Consider the following 7939-nt stretch of genomic DNA (forward strand, 5'->3'; position numbering starts at 1 on the left):
ATTAAGCATGTGAATGGCCGCGGTAAATGCACGCGAGGTGTGCGAGAATTTAGATGCGGTGGGCACGAGGCCTGCCGAGACAATGGCACGCACTAGCATGATAAAGCCGGTAAGTGATTCTGTTCAGGTCTCGTGGCAAATGCAAATTCAATTAAGGGACGCTGAGCAGGAATTCGAAATTGCACGTCAGAATGCTGCAGTTGAATTCAATTTCAATACTAAAATATTCACTAATGTTGAGGATGGAACATTTGGAATTGTACAAGAATAATTTAATCCAAATAATGTAGACTTTTATTAATAAAGGGAAAGGGATGGAAACATGCATGGAAATCAAAATGTTACATTTTAAATTCTGATAGATCTTCGATAAAAGTTGTAAAGTTGTAAATCTAAATTTTAAATATCTTTTTGATGAAAATTTATGCGACTTCAAAAATTTTCATATTGAAATATAATAGCCTAGGCGGATTTTATAATTTTCAGAACTAGATAAAATCTAAAAAACTTTAGTTGTTTGAATCTTAAATGAACAAAATGTTCCATCATAATCATTGTGGCAAGTTAAAAAGTTATTGCTGCTTTTAAAATGATTAATATCAATTTTGACAGCAAGATTTTGAGAAGAGGCAAAATTTATATTTCCTGTATGTGCCTGTATGATTAATCTGTGAAGAATAAACAACAATAATAATAACACTGAAAATCATCTAAGTCGAATTTCACAAATTTAAATATTTAAATAATTCTATTTGTATTTATAAAAAAACTGTTCTTTCTAACAATTTAAAATGATCATATTCTTAAACATAATTTTCTTTACTCAAATTTCCCAAGTGAAAATAGCTCAAAAGCAGGCGAAACACGAGGAGCAGCTTGATCAAAAGCCCAAACCGAGGCTCACTGTGACAGAGTAATTTTGAGGCCTATCGAAAAGAGGGGTGATCTGCTTTCCACCCCACACAACTGCGGTCATGGCATAAGTGAGGTGCCGGGAAAGGGAGCACAGCACTTTGCGGGGGTTGATTGGGGTCAAGCTGGGATCGAAAATGCAGCCATTGCGCCTCTCTATGCTAGGGCCAAAATTATGCATGAGACTACATTAGTCAGCCGGAACGAGAGCACCAATTGCCTCTCTGGCCTCGAGTTTCTCTCCATTCAAGTTTACGCCTTCGCATCTCTGACGCTTTCCTGCTGCGAAAAAAAAACTTCCCAACGTGTGCCTCTGCAAATGAAATTAGTTTCGCTGCGAACGAAGAAGCTTTCACTGCAATTCAATTCTAAATTTGGTTTCCCTCACAAAAAAAGAAGATTAACGCAATGAAAAATTCTATAGACATTAATCGGACTAACAATAAGTATCAAGCACCAAGAGTGGCTCAAAATGAGGAGCTTATTATTTAGTTAATGCTCAGTTGGAAAGTTAAACCTGATAGACAAAGCTGTTTTTTTCCAACTTTTTTTGCGGATGTGTATTAAATTTCATGTTTAAAAGCATCCTTAATTGTTAAAAGCACTGCTTGATATTTGAAGGTTTTTCATTATTCTGGAGCTTTATCCTTATTATATGCATATTAGGACTTTTGATTAATGCGGTGAAATTCAACGTCATGCCAAAGTGTTCCTCAAAATGCGAGATAAAACCAAAAGTTTTCACATTTTAGTTCAACACAAAAGGATTATAACAATATTTCCACGAATTTTCCTGGTTGAAGTGGCCGCTCATTATTTAATTTACGTTAAAAACACATTTATGGTGAAAAAATTCTTCTGCCGAAAAAGAGGAAAATGATGAAAACCAGGAACATCGGTGGAATTATGAAACAGAAATACATAAAACGAGAGGGGTGTATTTTTGTTTCCAGTTTGCCGTCGTCGCGAGCGTCAACGAGACGCAACTGGATATCAATATTAGCAAAAGAGAGGAAAAATGAAACACGGGCGCGCAGCACCGTCGACACCCTGCTGCTTTTTAAAAGCGGGACGTCGCAGCGGAATAACTTGGCAGCTCTCTCTGCCCATTTTCCGAGTTTCATTTTTTTTTTTTTTCGCCGAGAGCTTCCTTTTTGCCCACTCACGCGTGGTTGCGTGTAATTTTTGATTCGTGCCGAATATGTATTCTTGCGCGGTTTGTATTTTGGGCTCGAGTTGTTTGAGTTGGGTAATTTGATAACTATGCGCCAAAGGCAAACAGTGCACGATGAAATTTGCAAACCAACCCATTCCCACTCACCAAGAGTTGCAAATTTTGTAAACGAGAGCAGGGATCTGTCTGGCACTTGTGAGTGACGCTCTGGGCATCCAATCAACGCCTCTTCTCTCAAACCGAATCCATTTTGCCAACAATTCCATACAGGGACCGACATTCTCAAAATTTATTCACCGCGCTGGGCCCATTTAATTCAATTTTGCTTGTCTTAAAAATATTTATTCTTTTATCCTTCAGCCACAGAGTATTTTTCTCCTTGCCCGATGTAAATTTTAGATTTTAATACTTTTGGAGTGGATATATTTGAAAGAAGGAAAACAGAATATTACATTAATTATTTATTTCGTAGAAAAATTTAACAGTCCAGGGTTTATTCATCGTGTTTAATTAGAATTTCTCCTATTCTAATTTGAGGAAAGGATAAATTTAAATTCGAACACCAGGATTATATAACACTTCTAGATTTTAAGGATTCTAAGTATTATATTATTTTTGTATTTCAATGTAATTTTCCCTTTTTTTTTAGGAAAGATAAGATTTAAATTATGATTATTTATTCTTCTCAGTCAATTAAACATTTAGTTAGAAATAAAATATTGTTTAAAATATTTCATGTGGTATTAAAAATAATTCATGTTTTGTTTCTTTTTAACTAAAACATAAACGGAAGCTCAGAAGCTTTTGTTTTGTAAGCAAAAAATTGAAGTAGCTTTACACAAATTTATTTTCATGAATATCTTCTTACTAATTATCCACAAAAGGTTATTGTTTGCTGGCATTTTCATCAAATAATGGAGCTTTCTTTGTTAGGCTCATCATAAAAAGTAGCTTTAAAAGACAATTTTTTTCTTAATTATGATGAATTTTTAAAGACTCTTGTTGTTGTGTTGGAGTAATTATATAATTTTTAAAGCAGGCTTTAGAAGGAATAACAGACGTATAAATAATTAGGCACGCACCTTCACCCAATCATTTACGCAAAAACGTAGTGCGGTGCCAATTTTCCCATTTAGAATAATTGCCAATTTTGTTAAAAATTCAACGATTGAATTGTGGTGATTGCGATAGTCAAAATGGAAATGGCACCAGAATATTTTGTTCGGAGTTAAATCCGAATTTTCGAACTATAAACTTTAAATGTTAGAGCAAAAGAGAATTTGTTTATCAACCGCAGGTAATTATAATAACCAAAATGTGAAAATTTCAGCACGTAGGTTTCGCTTCTAAAAAAACATATTTTACAGCGTATAAATTCAATTCATTTGGATAATTAAAATAATTTTCATAGCTCCTGTCCGCAAAGTTTGAGGCAACAAAAAAAAACTAAATTGTTAATAAAATTCCTATAGTTTTCATTATATTGGCTTGTGACAAAAACACCAATTGTTGCTGCTGCAGGCAGAATTGGGCTCAATTTCCGATGCAAAAATTATTTATGAGCTCGAGGGCGGCAAATTGTTACGAGTTTAGTTTGCGGAGAGTTATTGGCGGCGCATGCGGTTGTTATTTTGGCGTTATCAGGAGTGAGTGCTTATGAGCAACCGGCATAATAATCCCCCACGTCACTCTAAACTGTTCTCTACGGCGCGCAGAATTTCGGGGCCAAACTAAAAGAAGAAGAAGAGACGCAAGCGTGCGTGTGTTTGCGCGCCGCCGCCGCCGCTCACACTTCGTGACACGCATACCCAAAGTTGAGCCCCCGCCGTCTTGCATTAGGACCCCGGCCAGGCCGAATGCGTGTTTGCGGGCGGATTTGCTCCAAATACACACACTGCAAATAAAGATAAATAAGGCACGCACGCCGCGCCGTGATTCCGCAAACCGACAGAGTTATTTAGCTGTATGAAAATCGAAAGCTGCGCAATTTCGCCATAAATGTATAAATTTTTTTCCGCCAGCGAAATACGTTTCCCGCATTTATTTCGGGCAAAAATGTCGCGCTCACCGCGCACATTTGGGTGCATCCCACGGGGATTTGCGTTTTTGCACGCGACGCTCCATCTCCCCGCTTTTATTGAAATGCAACAGCCGCACAAAATAGCTGCCGCGCAAGCTGAATTTCGCGCCTGATTTGCGAAACAAATTGAATTTTCGCCGCGATTATTATGTTATTATTCAGCAGGAGGTGCAGCACCGGCGGCGGCGGCGGAACTGACGCCTCAATATTGCTTCCCCTCGACCTGCCTGGCGAGACTGCGGGTCGCCTTTGGAATCCACAATGAATATTTTTCCCGTAATTTAATAAAAGTCTCCTGTGGAGTCGAAATTTATTTATTTAATTTTGGAAATTGTAACGTTTGTTTTTTTTTTCTTTACATGAATACGTTTCTAGCTAAAATTTTTTCTCAAAAGATCCTTAAATTTTTTCAGTATAATATAAGTAGAATTTATAACACCAAGTTTTAATTGGAAATACTTTAGATTTCATATATTAAAAATTAGACCTATGATTATGTAATTAATTAAAAAAAAAAAACGGCAGTTCCTCCATGGGTTTTTTTTAGTCGTTCAGACCTTTTAGTTTTAATAAGTTTACCAGAGCTGGTTGCCAATTCTCCCAATGTAATTGCACTTATTTTTATCTAGATGTGGTGAGAGAATAAAAGAATTGAATTGAATAAAATATCTCATTGTCAGAACTAAATGTTTGAGCGATTGGCAAAAGGGGGTGGATCAAAATTAAAAACTTTAAAGGGGAAGTAAATTTAAAATCAACAAAATAGACAAATAAATTTGTTTTTATATTTTTCTGTAGGTTTTTAAAAATAGGAAAATGAAGTTAAGATGATCAAAATTGAAGAATTTCTAATTTCAAGCAACAAAGAGTTAGTAATAATTAAATAATAAAACGCTTTTCAGTTGGATAAAATCAGATTTGAAAAAATAATGCTTGTATTTAATATATAATAAATAAACTCTGAATAAATAAATGAATAAAAAAAATCAAGTTTCAGTCTGTTGATGTAGAGGAGACTTTCGTGGAACAGTGACATAGGGCAACTGTGATTTATCAGCGCGCAGACGCCACTCACTGCAGCAGTTATCAGACTCTTCCTTGAGGGTGCGACGGAAATTTCGGATTTACAGAATTAGCATGGAGCAAATCGCCTTTTCCTGTGACTTTATCACCCCTCAGCACACTGACCTAGCAGTCGGGAAATAAAAAACAACTTGAAAAATAGAGCACGGAAAGATGAGAGAGTTGCCATCGCGATAATGCGAGAGCGACGCTGTTGTTGTTGGCCGGTGCATTTATTTAAATAATTTTCTGCGAAATGAGAATGTCTTTCAGCGCGATGCTGCAAATTTATCACTCTCTCGACGGACAAAGTCTTGGCGTGTATATTATAATTTCAAATGCAGCTAAATGAAATGCCGAGCATTCTCTCTGCGCTCGGAAAAATAATAAAAACGCTTCTCATCTCTTGTGCAAGGTTAAATTAATTTTCTCCGAGGAGCGCGAATATACATTTGCGAGCAACTTTGCAGCTTCCTTGTTATCCTTCTTGGGAGCCAACCTGTGTGAGCAGGTGCAAAATCAACACTTGTTGGAAATTAGCGGAATTGGAAGTTTGTTAGTTAATCAACCTCTTCTTTTCAAGTCAAGGAAGATCGATCTTTGCTGGCATATTTTACGTCAGCTGAGCCTAAAAATATAACGAAGTGAAAATAAGGGGAGTTATTTTTCCGGAATTCAGGGTGAGTTAATTAATTCCGTTTTTAATATATTATGCTGTTATCAAGAATAACAAGGTTAATAATTTTACAAAACTTTGGCGTGTTAAAAAAAATTTGAAAAAATAGCTGTTTTTGTTAGTAAAAAAAATCAAAACTTTAATAAAAAAATTTCGATTTTTATTTCTAGAAATTTAAATTGTATTTGACTTCATTGAAAAAACGGGAATAATATCAAATATGTAATTTGTTACACTTGTCATTTATAAAAAAAATAAGTTGTTTGGTTTAATTTTTTTGTTTTTATTTAATTTGAATTTCTGAATTTCAACTGCCTCTGGATGAACTTGCCAAATTGATGAAATACGAGACCCAAATTTTTTAAAGCATTAATTACTCCTATCAAAATTGCGTCAAAGCGTTATATACAAATTTTTTATTATACCGTGAACGAAAACAATGTTCCTTTTGGCAATGTTTTCTTTGGAATTCAATTTAAAGCGCCTTTCTCTTTTTGTCTGTGCTGTCGGGTGTGTTTCCGTGCGTCTGTTTTCAAGGCAAGCTTGGATAATTTCAATTTTGGTTAAAAGCACGGACGCACAACACTGCTGGCGTTTGTTTTTTCAGTAACCTCACGAATGCTTTTAAGAATATTTGACGAAAATAGAAAGGGTCGCCAGGTGTGTAATTGAGTTTGAAGACTCAAAGGGCGATATGAAGAAGGGGTTACATCACAGGAAAACAGAAATATTGCAGAGATCGACTAAAATTCGAATAAAAAATAAATAACAAAATTTAGAAATAATTTGGTTTAAATCTCCTGTATAACTTCAAAACATTTTAAAATTTTCTTCAATAAAAATTACTGTATTCCCTGTATTTTTTTATTATTGCGTTGTTACAAAAACAACTGACTCGACAGAAATGAGAAACGCGTGATTGCTGGAAAGGCAGGCGCGCAGTCTCGGTCGGTATGCATGGAATGCATCTTTTTTCTTGCTCTTTCTTGCTCGTAATTCATGCCTATTCAATTTCGAGCGCGAGCAAACGCATCACAACAAGACAGTGCTCGCTTATTCTCAGTGTCAACGTCGTGAAACTTGCAAGCGAATATAATCAGACTCTCTGCTGCATTCAACACTTCATCTAAAATTCTCGGAAACCCACCCATGCCATTGCATCAAGACGTGTTGCATTTTATATAACATTTTTACTTTCATTTTTTCATTTCACAGCTCACGACTCACACTTTTGCATTATTCAAGCACAACAATGCAAGACGAATGAGATACCATTGTATGAACTGGAATAATTTATATAATAACAAAACTATTTAAAATTGGGACTAAAAATATTTAGTAATTAACTACTTTACCACTTTATAAAAAATAACAGGAAAAAACTTAAAAAGATTATCAATTTAATAAAAATAATTATTGTAAGAAAGTTATAAATGGTGACACGAATTTTTTTTGTAAATGAACTTAAAAATTGAAATTAAAAAAATCCTTTGTAAAGAAAACTTTGTTTATAGAAAATTCTTATGCACACAAATTAAATGTAACTATTTGTCAAAAATTTAACTTACAATTTGCGTGAGATAGATCATTGACGCGGGTATAAATTGGCGAAAAATGCCGGCCAAGCACCAAATGTTCCCAAAAGGGTTCACGGCAGAGGTGAGGAGGACCTTCCCACGCGAGCACCGCACTTGACAATTGCAGACTGGCGAGTCGAGTGAATGCAGAAAGTACTTAAGGCACGCCCACGCCATGTTGTCCGCCTCAAGGTGCTCGCCTAACTAACTAGCAGCAGCACCGCGCATATTAAATACCATAAATATTTTCAATGCTCAACATTGTCAGCAGCTCAACGATCCGATCTGGAGGAATAAATGTTTTTACCGGTTTTTACACAGTTGAATCGTTAATTTACATTTCTATTCTAGCGCGATACTTGGAAATGAAAAAATTTTCACTTTTTCAAAATCTGCAAAAACAAATGCCCAATTTTAATTTATGCTACTTCCGAATTAAGTATACTTGCACACAAAAT

At 35.4% G+C, this 7939-nt stretch overlaps 1 protein-coding gene across 1 annotated transcript in view; it reads right to left on the bottom strand.

Moving 5' to 3' along the window:
• The window catches only part of LOC132194158 (uncharacterized), a 60579-nt gene extending 52933 nt beyond the window's left edge, over window positions 1-7646 (bottom strand). The window contains exon 1 of the mRNA XM_059615274.1: window positions 7473-7646. The gene's annotated coding sequence lies outside the window, so the exon portion shown is untranslated. The remainder of the gene's footprint in view (window positions 1-7472) is intronic.
• Between the last annotated feature and the right edge of the window lie 293 nt (window positions 7647-7939).

Source organism: Neocloeon triangulifer, unplaced genomic scaffold (assembly GCF_031216515.1).
Source record: "Neocloeon triangulifer isolate White Clay Creek 2 clone unplaced genomic scaffold, ASM3121651v1 ptg000006l, whole genome shotgun sequence".
In the NCBI taxonomy this organism is placed as follows: Eukaryota; Metazoa; Arthropoda; class Insecta; order Ephemeroptera; family Baetidae; genus Neocloeon; species Neocloeon triangulifer.